The sequence below is a fragment of the Caretta caretta genome, chromosome 2 (assembly GCF_965140235.1).
Source record: "Caretta caretta isolate rCarCar2 chromosome 2, rCarCar1.hap1, whole genome shotgun sequence".
NCBI classification, from domain to species: Eukaryota; Metazoa; Chordata; order Testudines; family Cheloniidae; genus Caretta; species Caretta caretta.
The window spans coordinates 158884071-158897393 of NC_134207.1; the positions used below are offsets into that span (position 1 = coordinate 158884071).

The following is a 13323-nucleotide window of genomic DNA, read 5'->3' on the forward strand; positions in this document are numbered from 1 at the left end:
AGGACCCGATAACAGTCTTCCAATATGTTAAGGGCTGTTATAAAGAGAATGGTGATCCATTGCCTTATATGCCTACTGAAGGTAGGACAAGAAGTAATGGGCTTAACCTTCAGTAAGGGAGATTTAGTTTAGATATTAGGAAAAACTTTCTAACTATAAGGGTAGTTAAACTCTGGAATAGGCTTCCAAGGGAAGTCATGGAGTCCCCTTCATTGGAAGCTTTTAAAAACAAGTTGGACAAACATCAGTCAGGGATGGTCTAGGTTTACTTGGCCCTGCCACAGCACAGGGGGCTGGACTTGACATCTTGAGGTCCCTTCCAGACCTATATTTCAATGAGAAAATCATCGGACAATCCTGTAAGGACAGAGTTGCTTGCCAGATTTCCAGTTTTGGCAAGGTCGGAAAACCATTGTTATTTGTTTAATGAAGGCTCACGCAGAAGCATAACAATAAAATCAAGAAAAACAGTGCAATGTAAGTATCTTTGGGCCAAGTCCTAAAGTCCTTACTCAGGCAAAACTCTTGCCTAGTTACTAAGAACCGAACAAAAGCTTCATACAAGTAAAAACCTTTACTCCAGTGGTAACTGGTGAACAATTTTAAATAATGAATTTACATGGGAAAAACAATGATCTATCTAGACAGCTGCACAGTTTTGAACACAACTAGCTTGGTAAGAGGACAGCAAGAAGTCCAATATAAATATTAATCTAACTGAGTGAAATAGCCTCAGACAACAGTGACATGCCTGGTATAAAACTTTAGATGGACAGACAGAACAAAGACATGACAATTAAAAAAGGTTACTAATTTTTTTTCCAACTTCCAAAGCAGGTTCCTTCTCAAACTAATTGTCAGTTGGACCTTACTGTTTTACAAAATGCTTCTCCCATCCATTTTTGCAAACTATGGATAAAAGTGATCGAGGAATCTTTCTACATCCTAAAGGATGCTAAAAATACACAGTGAGGAAAACTGTACCTATGGAAATGTGTATCAGCATGGTACAAATACTCTCTTTAGTAAGCTTGAATGTGCTCAAGACATTGTGCTTTATGGACCCAACTGCAGGACGGGTAGATGAATCTGAGAAAGACATCATTGACGTAAATCACATACTCCTCAGAAATATCCCAAAAAGGAGCTTTATATAGGAAAGCTTCTGTTCAGTGTGCTGTACATCTACATTTTAAAAATGTTGATAAAAATCTGCTGCCAATAAAGTAGCGGCTGGATTTCCTGTTTTATATATAGTTATTGCTATTATTCCCTGAGAGCTCCTCTGTTTAACTCATGACCCTGATCGCAACTTGGAATAGATTTATTAGAATTCAAAGTTTGACATAATGAGCTCTGAGAGGAAGCAACCCTATATATGGAAAGCTATCCTTACGTATCAGTTGAAGTTTTCCCTTAAACACTGTTTTATTTGATAAGTAAAAAGTGACAACACCACCAAATCACGTAGTATTAATGCCCTTTTCTTTCACACGTCCCTGATCTTGGAAAAAAATGGATTATGCTATTTCTTTGTCTGAATAAAATGTTGCAGTTCCGGAGATAAAGATGTATTCAGTTGAGCAATTAAACAGCTAAATAAATGAATCAGCAGAGCAGAAGTGGCAGATTTAATTACTGCTTAGAGCTAGGAAGAGGAACTAATTATGGGGTTCATGAACCACATGCCACTCTTTGCTTTAACCACGTGCTTCGATTCTTTTGGATCAAGCTCGGCAAATACAGCACCAACATGCACCAGAATAAAAACTATTCAAACTTTGAAAATAAAGTCTAATCTTTGTCTAAAGCACAAGCATACTCAGTACTCTGTTTTAATGGCCTATGTTCAGTTGAATAGATAAATCAGTAGACAGTCTGAGCAAGCTTCTGTTGAATGGGCAGAGCATTAAAAAGCATAGTTCTCCAAAGACCAAGCATAATCAAGTTCACTGGATATGAACAGCATGAAGGTTGCAACACAAAACTGCGCATGCATGGCAATTAAGGCATAAAGCATATTGATGCATGAAGTAAGCAATTAAAGGCCCTGTTCAGCAGAAAGTAACCATAGTTTGGGAATTGCAAAAGCCTTGGGAGGTTGCTGGTCCTAGCTCTAGAGAAGGCACCTATTCTATAGGTCTGTTTGCCATGACAAGCCATAACACAATTTTTTAAAAGTCACCTCTATAGCTGCAAGTTGCGAAGACACCGCAGGAGAAAAAAAGCAGGGAAATGAGCTTCCCAGCTCTTGTGGTCCACCCCATTCCCGTTTTTTATTTATATGATTGTCTTTGCTCTTTTCTTGTAGTGCTGATGCAAATGGTAGTTAACTTGAGCGCTAAGTTCATTCTCCTGCAGCACTGCATTTGAACTGGGAGGTGGACAGGCAGGCATTGCATTGGTTATCTTCAAGGTGTTCAATGGGCTAGGCCAGGGGCGTCCTCCATCCATATAGTCGAAGTAGGCAGTTGCCTAGGGTGCCAAGTTAAATGGGGCGCCAAATTTGAGGGGAAAAAAATCAAATTTAAAAAAAAAGAAGAAAAAAATGAAAAAGATGAAAAAATTACAAATAAAATAACGAAGATGTCATTATTTCAATTCCCGTGCACGTATGGAGGGAATATGAATTATAATTAATTTCTCTACATTTCTGAGAATTTATTAATATGTCAAATCTTTTATTTAATGCAAAAATAAATAATATTTTAGCGAATTTTTTTTTCAATTTGCGACGTAGGGTCAAGATGACCCACTCTGCAATTTTGATAAGCAATAGCTCAGCCACAATGAAACACATCCACCAACGGAAAGAGCTGGAATGCTAGTGACAACTAACTTGAATATACATCAAGGTTGCATAGCTGGAAATTCATGTAGGGTGGAGATATTGTGAGTTGATACATGTCAAACGGTCATTTTAACACACTCCACAGGTAGAAGGTTAAGAATTGAGCAAATACTGTGGAAAACTGTGTTTTTTGGTGCCAAAGAATAACGTCTTTCAGCATTATAAATCCAAAATGTGAGTCTCTTTAAGCATTATTAAACTTTAGCATTATTATCTGGCTGTATAATTATCAACTTTTCTTTGTTATAACTGGTTTCCATGTAATAAATAAGGTTCATAAAAGAAAAGTAACAGCGTTAACACTTAATAGACTACGAAAGTGATGTCACACTCCAAGTGGGTAACCTTGAGGAAGGGGATTACTTTCCAAACAACTGGTGTCGGTTATAAAATTGAAAAAGGTCATTAAAGCAGGATAGTGTAATGGATGATTTTGGATTTGTAATAATAAAAATTATAATTAACATTTTAATGCATTTTTTATTTGAAATTGGACTCAAATATCATCTAGCTGTTGTGTACAAATCTATTCTGAAAATTAAGTGTCTCTATTTTATCTGATCTCAGAAACATTGGTTGGACAGATAGATGGACAGACAAACCAAATAATTAAGCCTCTGTTTAAAAAAAAATGCTTAAAAAACATTAAAAGGAAAAAAGGGGCAAAATGTTTCCCAGTTTACCAAAAACCTCAGCCTAGATCTGCCCTGGGGGTTTGGGAGTGGGGGTGCCGATTGCATGGTTCGCCTAGGGCACCAGTTGCTGGCAGCTAGTCTAGGTCTGCCCCTGGCCTAGGCCCAGATTATCTAGAAGGCTACAGTTGTGGGATAAGGACCAGGGTCGACAGCTGCGCTTCTTAGGCACAATGGAACTTTCTCCATAAGGCTAAAGCTTTTCTGTGCAGGAGACAAAGCTTTCTTCGGAGTCAATCTATGACTGTGGAACGAACTTACACAGAAACTAAGGACCATCAAAAACGTCATCACCTTCTGCTCCAAGGACAAGGGATACTACTTCAATCTGGCCTTCTCTAATATAACCATACAGCAACATGTACATATTTATTAAATTAAAAAAAAACTACCAAAACATTCCACTGCACACAATTCTCTCTCTGGGAATAGGATAAGAGGGAACAAATCACATATGACAGACATTAATCTTAATGCTTAATGCACTCCTGGAAGGGATTCATGGTGATCAGGGCAATAGAAGAACCTCTATAGAATAGAATATGGGTCATTTGGCTATGAATCACCCAGGGTATTTTTTATACATTTTTAAAATTAATAAATTGAGGTGAGAGGGAAGGACTCCATCAGTGGCCAATTGTTTCCCAAAAAATCTCAGCTTCTGATGGCCACTTTAGTGCCTTTTCATAATTAGCAGATTTGTCCCTGGGGTCAGTGACTACCCATTTGCTTCTCCAGAAATACTGCAGAGGAGAGAGGCAAATGACTCCCTCATACTGACCTCCAAAACAGATCTTCTGTCTTGGGGAAGAGCCCAAAATTAATATCCAGCCATGGCCTCTTACACATTCCTCCCCACTGACTGCAGTTTGATCAGAATAAAAATAACCCTCCTGCATGTCAGATGTGTAGGCTACTCCTTGGAGGATCCCACTGTCATTATCATACAAAGATAATGTGTCTGCTTTGCTGGCCTGAAATTCCTGAGACCATCAGCACAAGGCCTACTGCACCAACGAAATCTCAAGTAAACCCTATTTTGAGAAGTGGTACATGGGGTGAATTTCACTCTGCAGAAGGACACTGTGTCAGCAGGGAAACAGACACATGCTGGATCCAAGATGAGGTAAAGACATGGGGAAGTTTTTTACTGAGGTATAATTCTCACAGAGGAAGACGCTCCCTGCCCGGCTCATGGCTGGCTCAGAAGGAACAGCCTTTACACTCAGGCACCAAGTGAGGCACACAGAAAGGTCACAGAGGAGTCAGGCTCCAAAACAGACAGACCCCTCAAACAGTATGTCCAGACAGACTATCGCTACAAAGGGCAATGGGTATTGTCCATTTCATAAGAGCTTAAAAGAGCAAAATATCTTCTGAAAAAAACTATTAGCCTCTAACTCCAAGGAGCAGAGTCAGGCCCAGAAGTTATTTTTGCCTGTTAGGGTTAAGGTAACAGCTGATTTTTCCTGACTGTAGAGAAGCATGCAAGTTTGTCTCAATTATATTTGAATATTGGGTTAGCTTGTTTGTAAAGATCTACAAAAGAAGTGACTAACTGTGCTAGTGGGTGTAAGAAGGTGTTGCTGGTTGACTGGTACGAAGAATAAATTATTGTGTTTTTGGTAAAAGGTCTAAATAATGTATTTACTCACTGCTAGCTACAGAGCTAAAAATAATTCAAAATCACTCACCATTCTCTCCTTTCAGAGTTCAAAGGAGAGATGATTTTTGTTCTTAATATTCTATTTTCCTAATATTTCAAATACATAAATATTTTTAAGCTGGAGGTTGGGTGAAACCTTGTAAAAGCTACATTTTTTCCAGAATAAATGTAAAGAGCAATTAAGCTCCTTTATGGAATAGACAGCTGAAAAAACAGGAGCCACTGCTCAAAACGCAGGCTCACATGCAAGGCAGGAGTAGTTACTGAGAGATTTTCCCTGGAGTCTGAATGCAAATATAGGGGGCTGGGTGTTGCTGGATGGAGCTATGTATGTGTGAAAGAAGCAACAGAAACACCACAGAAGATCACAGAAAAGGCAGCAAGGAAGCCTGACAGCCAGACAGAAGAGCACTTGTAGTGTGGCCCTGAGAAAAAGCTAAGATACAGAGCCTTTGGGTAGAGTGCTGGTTGGAAAGAGGTTTGGAACTGTGATAAAAGAAAGCTGTGTGATGTTTGATTCCTACTGTGTTTAGGGAAAGAGGACTTTGTGTACACTCTTTGTAAATGAACAGGATTACATCAAAGATACCTGACTCCATCATCAACGTCTCTTCTTAATGGAAACAACCTGCAAGACCCCAAATGTTGGCTAACTGCTTGGGTCAAAAGTGGGAAAATATTTTAGTTTTTATTTATTATATAGATATGCAAAGTAGCTACATAAAAATGAGGAACAGTTGCAGGAGAAATACTGTCAGATTTCAGAAAGATTAAAAAGCTCCAGTGAAGGTTTAACATGGGGTTAGAAAACAAAATGCTGATCACGTTCATCTGTATTTTGAAACAAAAAAATTAGCATAGCTCTCACAAAATGTAGACCAAGGACACTAGCTGCATTTCTGAATATGAATAATAGCACAATACTATTCATCATTTAAGACTATTACAGTTATATATGCCTTTTAGCTTCCATAAAGCAAAATGTTTTTCTGCTCAACCAGTTCGCCTGCTGGAAAGAGAGTTCAACTTAACTTTAGATCTTCTGTATTCCTAAAACTTCAGCAAAGATTGTCTTCAGCAGTTACAGCAACTCTGACGAGGGCCACATGGCTTTTAAAAAACCCTAAGCATATGAAAGAAATCCCCCTCAAGTCAATTTTAATTCCTTCACCAGAGAAATCAATATCTCATTCTCAGGAAAAGAAGGTATCTTGCCTAAAATGATCACATATTTTAATATGCTATATACATTCTGCTCTTGAATTCCTCTATGGGAGAGTAGGAATGTAAGGAAATTCTTGATGCAAAGGCTGGTGGTAGACAGTTCAATATGCTGGTGCAACGAGAGAACTATCATTGTGCTACTGCAGAGTTTGACTAATATGTGATCAGGAAGCTACTGAAGAACTGTAGAGTGAATAAATCTAAAAATAGGAAAAGCTTTGAAGTTTATATTGGCAGTTTTTCCTTGTACAGTACTGTCATAAATGTAAAGGGAAGGGTAATCACCCACCTGTATACAGAACTATAAAATCCCTCCTGGCCAGAGGCAAAACTCCTTCACCTGTAAAGGGTTAAGAAGCTAAGATAACCTCGCTGGCACCTCACCAAAATGACCAACGAGGAGACAAGATACTTTCAAAGCTGGAGGGGCGGGGGGATAAAGGGTCTGTCTGTCTGTGTGATGCTTTTGCTGGGACCAGGTCAGGAATGCGCTTCAGAACTTCTGTTAAGTTAGTAAGTAATCTAGCTAGAAATGTGTTAGATTTCCTTTTGTTAAATGGCTGGTAAAATAGGTTGTGCTGAATGGAATGTATATTCCTGTTTTTGTATCTTTTTTTAACTTAAGGTTTTGCCTAGAGGGATTCTCTATGTTTTGAATCTGATTATCCTGTAAGCTATTTACCATCCTGATTTTACAGAGGTGATTCTTTTACTTTTTCTTTAATTAAAATTCTTCTTTTAAGATCCTGATTGCTTTTTCATTGTTCTTAAGATCCAAGGATTTGGGTCTGTGTTCACCTATGCAAATTGGTGAGGATTTTTAATCAAGCCTTCTCCAGGAAAGGAGGTGTAAGGCTTGGGGGGGATATTTTTGGGGGGAAGATGTCTCCAAGTGGGCTCTTTCCCTGTTCTTTGTTTAACACGCTTGGTGGTGGCAGCATAGGGTTCAAGGACAAGGCTAATTTTGAGGAAGTTTTTAACCTAGCTGGTAAGAATAAGCTTAGGGTGTCTTTCATGCAGGTTCCCACATCTGTACCCTAGAGTTCAGAGTGGGGAAGGAACCTTGACAAGTACCATCAAAATACACATTGTATTAATGTTAGCAGGCAATACTTGAATTTAGGTAAATATTGGAGTTTCAAGTCAGAGCTATCAAAACCTTATAAAGCTACCTTTCTTGGAGCATTCTTTGACAAATCAGAGAACACACTGGGCCAGATATACTGGCATAGGTGTAACCACAGGAAAAAACTGACTGTAGGAGACCAGGAAAGAGAATTCTGTTCGACATAAGATAGACAAAGTCAGGAAAAGGATACCCAGCAACACCTGGCCCTAGGTGAATTTTTATCTCCAATCCCACAGCATATTTTATTCCAGGCCTTTAAAAATGTTTTGAACATTATAGAGAGGAAAAATACTCCAGTGATTAGCCAGGAGACTGGGGTTCAACTCCCTATTGTACCACAGACTTCCTGAGCAATGTGGGGCAAGTCTCTTTCTATGCCTCGGTTCCCCATCTGTAAAATAGGGATGATAGTACTTCCCTACCCTCCCAGGGGTGATGTGAGGGTAAATATAATAAAGACTGTGAGGTGCTCATACACTCTGGAGCACATAACAACCTGAGACTTGGAGAATTTGTGGCTGCTTAACTGAAATTTTTCCCTTCTTTGAAGGCATAGGTGCACAGAGCCTCATTGTGGGTTGCCATTCATCTGTAGCTGTAGAGGGCAGAATTAAAGCTGACTGAATGGCTGACGAGGGACTAGCCTCCAACCCCACAGTTACAAGATGCTTCAAAAGCTAGCCCCTCTGGACCGTGAAACAAAACAAGAATCTCTTATGCTGCATCAACACCTTGGAAAAACACAGTCAACAAGAAACATTTTTATCCACAAGAAAGGTTTTAACTCCTGCAGAGCAGAGATCTTCACCACAAGTGAAAGAGATCTCCCTTGTATTTTCAGGGAGGGCTGGGTCTGTGGTCCTATTCCTTTAAGGATGGGAAAGTTTTCAGGTAAGCAACCACAAATTCTCCAGGTCTCTCTTAGGGGTAGGTCCACAAATCCTCAGTGTGGGATTTTCTCAGAAATGACAATAATCCTCAGGAGGGAACAAATTAACATCACAAGGAATCGTCACAGCATGCAGGACCCACTTATCAAAGGCTGAATCGGCTGAAGACAATCTACCTTGTATAATTTGGTAAATGTATGCAGGGATGACCAAGTGGCAGCTTTACAGATTTCTCTGTGAGGGGCCTGCCCTTTGTCAGTGCACGATGTCACCACTGCTTGGGCTGAGGGAGCTCTTGTACCCAATAGAGGATGAAGTCTTTTTGCTCTATATGCCTCAGCAATGTACCAACATATCCACTTGAGACTGATGATTTAAGGTGCCTTAGGACATCTTTTCCTTCTCTGAAATAACACCAGCAAGGCTGTTCTTTTTCTTAAGCTCTCAGCTCCTTGCAGATAAATCTCGAAGGCTTGCCTTACATCCAACAAATGCCATAGTTTCTCCTTTGGGTCAGATGGATGTGGACAAAAAGAAGGCAATTATGTCTCTTGTTGTCAATGAAAAAAATCAAATTTAATTTTGGAATAAAGCTAGGATCTGTTTCTGAAACCACCCTACATCTGTGGAAGACGCAGCAGGATGTGTGAGTTGACCGAGCTCCCAACTCAAACACACTTCTTGCTGAGGTGACAGTGATCAAAAAGGTCATTTTGATAGTTAGGTAGTACAATGAATCTGATTCTCAGGGTGCCTACATTACGGCATTGAGCACAATGTTCAAATCCAAAGATGGAGCTCAATGCACCTCAGGAGGACACTATTTCTGAACTGCTGTAATGAAGCAATGTAAGTCCTTTTGGTGGGAAATGGAAGACTTTCTGGATACACTAAAATGACTGGCAATGAAGAAACATGCATTTTTATGGTATCACCCTGCAACCTGAGATCAAAATCATCTTGTAAAACTTCTAGAATATGGGACACATTTGCTACATGATGCTGAATATGTCTCCCTCTGCACCAACCTTTGAATTTAGACCAAATCCTTCAGTAAGACCTGTTGATTTTTTCCTAGAACGGTTGTCATGAAACCAGCAGAGTAACAGTTTTTATTTTAGAAATCTTTCATATGCCCAAATGGAATGATTAGATACAGGTAGGCTGATTAGCGTATAGAGGAGCCTACTCTGAATATTCATTTTTATTGTATTAACCTGCTTCTTAATTTGTGCCAGGGCTTGCTAGGGCTGAGCTCTGGCACCTCTGGGCAGTTCATAGCCCCGGGACCTCTGGGCTGCTGCATCAGTTATGAATGTAAAAAAATTGCTTGAGCCCCAGCACCTCTTTCATTAGCAATTAAGCACTGTATTAACCCTTCCCCAGAGGCTCACGAAAGGGCAATGCCTTTATATCACTAGTTATCTGAGAGAGTACAGGGTCTAAATTTATCTTCACTAGTTTGTTAATGTTTCTTGGTACTTTTACACTTAGGTACTTAATTGCATCAGTTTGCCTAGGGAAATTCCACTGAGGAAAAAGCCTGACTACATGACAACTGGGAGATTTCCAATAGATCCAATTTTCCCCAATTTATTTTGTAACCAGATATTGCTCTAAATTTTTGAATTAGTGATGGGAGGGCTGGAATAGTGGGTTCTAGTTTGGATATATATAAAAGGACATCATCAGCGTATAACATCAATTTATTTTCTATGGAACCAAGCTGTATACTTTGGATATCTGGATGAGCTCAAATAACTATTTCCGAGGCCTCAAGATCCAAATAAAAAAAGTAATGGAGACAGTTTGCATCCTTGCCCAGTACCCCGGAAGAGACTGAAGGTATCTGAGGTCACATTGTTGATCATGATGTGAGAGGTTGGATGAGAACATAACAGTTGGATCCAGGAACTAAATATAGGTCCAAATCCAAATTTCTGTAGGGTGTAAAACATACCGCCAGCCCACCCTATCAAAGCCATTTCTGCATTGAAGACTAATATGGCTTGTGGTTCGGGATCACCACTGTTATATCTTTTTATATTGATGCTGTAAGACTTTTGGGGTTAAATGATAGACTAATAATTTGTCCTGCATTTGGTGCTTAAATTTAAATAAAATAAAACAGTTAGTAACCCTCACTGATTAGACATCAGAAACAGAAGAAAATCAAGGAAAAGAGAAGAGGGGAAAAAAGGAGATATAGCAATTTTAGAGTGTTTTCACAGGTTTGGCATTCTGCAAATTCTAAGTTTTCACTTAAAATATTAAGAGACTATCTTTTTCACTTTCAGTTTACAGATCCAGAACCAGATCCAGTCCCGCAATGTAGCCCCTTGTGTAGCTCCAGTAGTGCAAAAGGATTGCAAAGCTACACTAACCTTGCAAATAAGGATTCCCCCCGTGCAAGGGAATCTCTTGCTAGTGTAGAGTCAGGATAGGAAAGCTGGTCCATTGGTTCCATCATTCTGACATTCCCAGACCACTGCAAGAATGGACAGGGGAGCGATAGCTCAGTGGTTTGAGCATTGGCCTGCTAAACCCAGGGTTGTGAGTTCAGTCGTTGAGGGAGCCATTTAGGGATTGGGGCAAAAATTGGGGATTGGTCCTGCTTTGAGCAGGGGGATGGACTAGATGACCTCCTGAGGTCCCTTCCAACTCTGATATTCTAAGATTCTATGACAGAACTGATCTTGGGCAACTCCCAGTTCTATTCCTTCTCACTAAACATTCTCAAAGGGTGATTTTGCATGATTCCTGATTCAGATATAGAGGGTCGACTGGAAGGTTTAGTGAGAAAGTAGGACGCTTCTCAGGGTTGTGAGACACCTTGCTACCACCTGCCCTTAGCATGAGAGGAATCTTGTCTGTATCTGCCGGGGGTCAGCTCACTTTCTCTCCCAGCCATTGGCAACACGAGCCCTCCTCTCTCAGCCCATGAGGGCTCCACTGTCCATCATGCAGGATAGCAATAGGCACATTCCAACTCATGAGTCTTCCAAACATGCCCCTGCAGAATCCAGCCCCTTACCCATGGGACACTCTCAGAATTATCAGGCCTGCTGTTCTCAAAGGAACAGTACCACAGCTTGCTAGTTACACCTGCGAACGTAAATCTGTGTAACATGCAGCACTTATATTTATTTATAGAGAACGCAAGTACAGTAACTCCTCACTTAACGTTGTGGTTATGGTCCTGAAAAATGCAACTTTAAGTGAAATGATGTTAAACGAATCTAATTTTCCCATAAGATTGAATGTAAATGCAGGGGGTTAGGTTCCAAGGAAATTTTTTGGGGGCAGACAAAAGGCATTATATACTGTACTGTACTGTAGTGGGGTAAGCCTGGAAGTGCCCCTGGCTTACCCCACACAGGCACAGCCCGCTGCAGGCAAGGACACTAGGAAGCACCTTCGCAGCAGCAGTGGCAGCTTACCCAGAGAAGAACAGGCGCCAACTTTGCTGGGGGATGCTCCAGACCCACCTCTTCCCACCCCCACTCCAACTCCTCTCCGGAGCATGCCACATCCCCGCTCCTTCCCCGCCCCCAGAAAGTCCTACGCGCTGCCAAACAGTTGTTTGGCAGGCTTAGGACTTTCTGGGAGGGAGGGGGAGGAGTGGAGACGCGGCGCTTCCTTGCTCCTGCCCCTCCTCCCAGAAAGTCCTAAGCACCGCCAAACAGCTGTTTGGTGGTGGGGGAAGCACTGGGAGGGAGGTGGAGGAGATGGAGAAGAGGAACTTGTGCAATGCTCCTTTGTAAAGTCGCTGCTCTTCCACAAAATCTTACATGCAGTGTATAGAGCAGGCAGCCAAACAACGGTATAAGGGAACATTGCACAACTTTAAACGAGCACATTCCCTAATTGAGCAGCAACGTAACTTTGAAACAACGTTAAGTGGGAGGATGTTAAGTGAGGAGTTACTGTATAAGCTTATTTAACAAAGAACAGAGATTCATACGATAGCAAACAGAACTATTAGAAACAAAAGCTTTCCATATAAAATAAATTAATCACATGTATTCTACAGCCTAAACTCAACTAACAAGATCCCCTCTTGCCTTATAAGGTACTACTTACCCAAAGTCCTTCTCAAAGCGTTTTTCAGCCAAGATGGCGGAGATCCTTCTTCCATGGGATCAAGTCTGATGGCAACTTGTTTCCCCTTGATGAAGGATGCCAGGACATCTTCCTGCACCTCCAGATATACTAGTTCAGTCCTTTGTGCTTCCCCTGTAAAACAGGGTCCTCTGCTCCCTCTGTTGACCTCTTCCTGTTAATTTGCCTTCTGATGTCCCCCGCAATCTCTTCATTAGCATTTCACTCGGTATGCAAATCAACTTCCATTGTAAAAAACAGAATACACAATGGTCAGCCAGGGAGATAAGTATCTCCCACCTTCAGTCTGGTGGAACCTGATTGTAAGGCATGCTACCTCTGGGTCACTTGTCTTTAACTACAAGGCATTAGGAACATAGTTTCCTCTCTCTTTTTATATTTTATATATATATATCTATCCACCCCCCGGCCACACACCTCTTCTTACATATTATCCATTTCACAAAGATGATGATGATCAGCATGATCAGTTTCCAGTAAAAACCTTACATGCACTCTTTTGGTGAACTAGAATGTAAATACCAGACTCCCAGGAATGCTGTAACCTTCTGCCAATTGGCAGCAAGAGGTCCTTTGGTCACAGGACGTATAGAATGTTGTGCTTTCAGTATGCTGATGACACCCAATTCTATGTCTATCTCATCCAACGCAGCTACTACTGTCAAATGCCTCCCCACTGTGTCTTGCTGAGATGAGGTAAATTAACTGAAGCTCAATCCAGGCACAATGAAAGTGATGCTGGCTGGATT

At 40.7% G+C, this 13323-nt stretch overlaps 1 protein-coding gene across 29 annotated transcripts in view; it reads right to left on the reverse strand.

The window, feature by feature from the left end:
- Positions 1-13323, reverse strand: part of LOC125631898 (poly(rC)-binding protein 3-like) — a 724175-nt gene that overhangs the window by 211699 nt on the left and 499153 nt on the right. Inside the window, exon 1 of one of the 29 annotated variants that reach the window (XM_075125543.1) lies at positions 12536-12559. The exons of 27 other annotated variants lie outside the window; for them this stretch is intronic. The gene's annotated coding sequence lies outside the window, so the exon portion shown is untranslated. Of the gene's footprint in view, positions 1-12535; positions 12560-13323 lie in introns of those variants that run through there. One more of the 29 variants, XM_075125553.1, reaches the window with a different exon arrangement.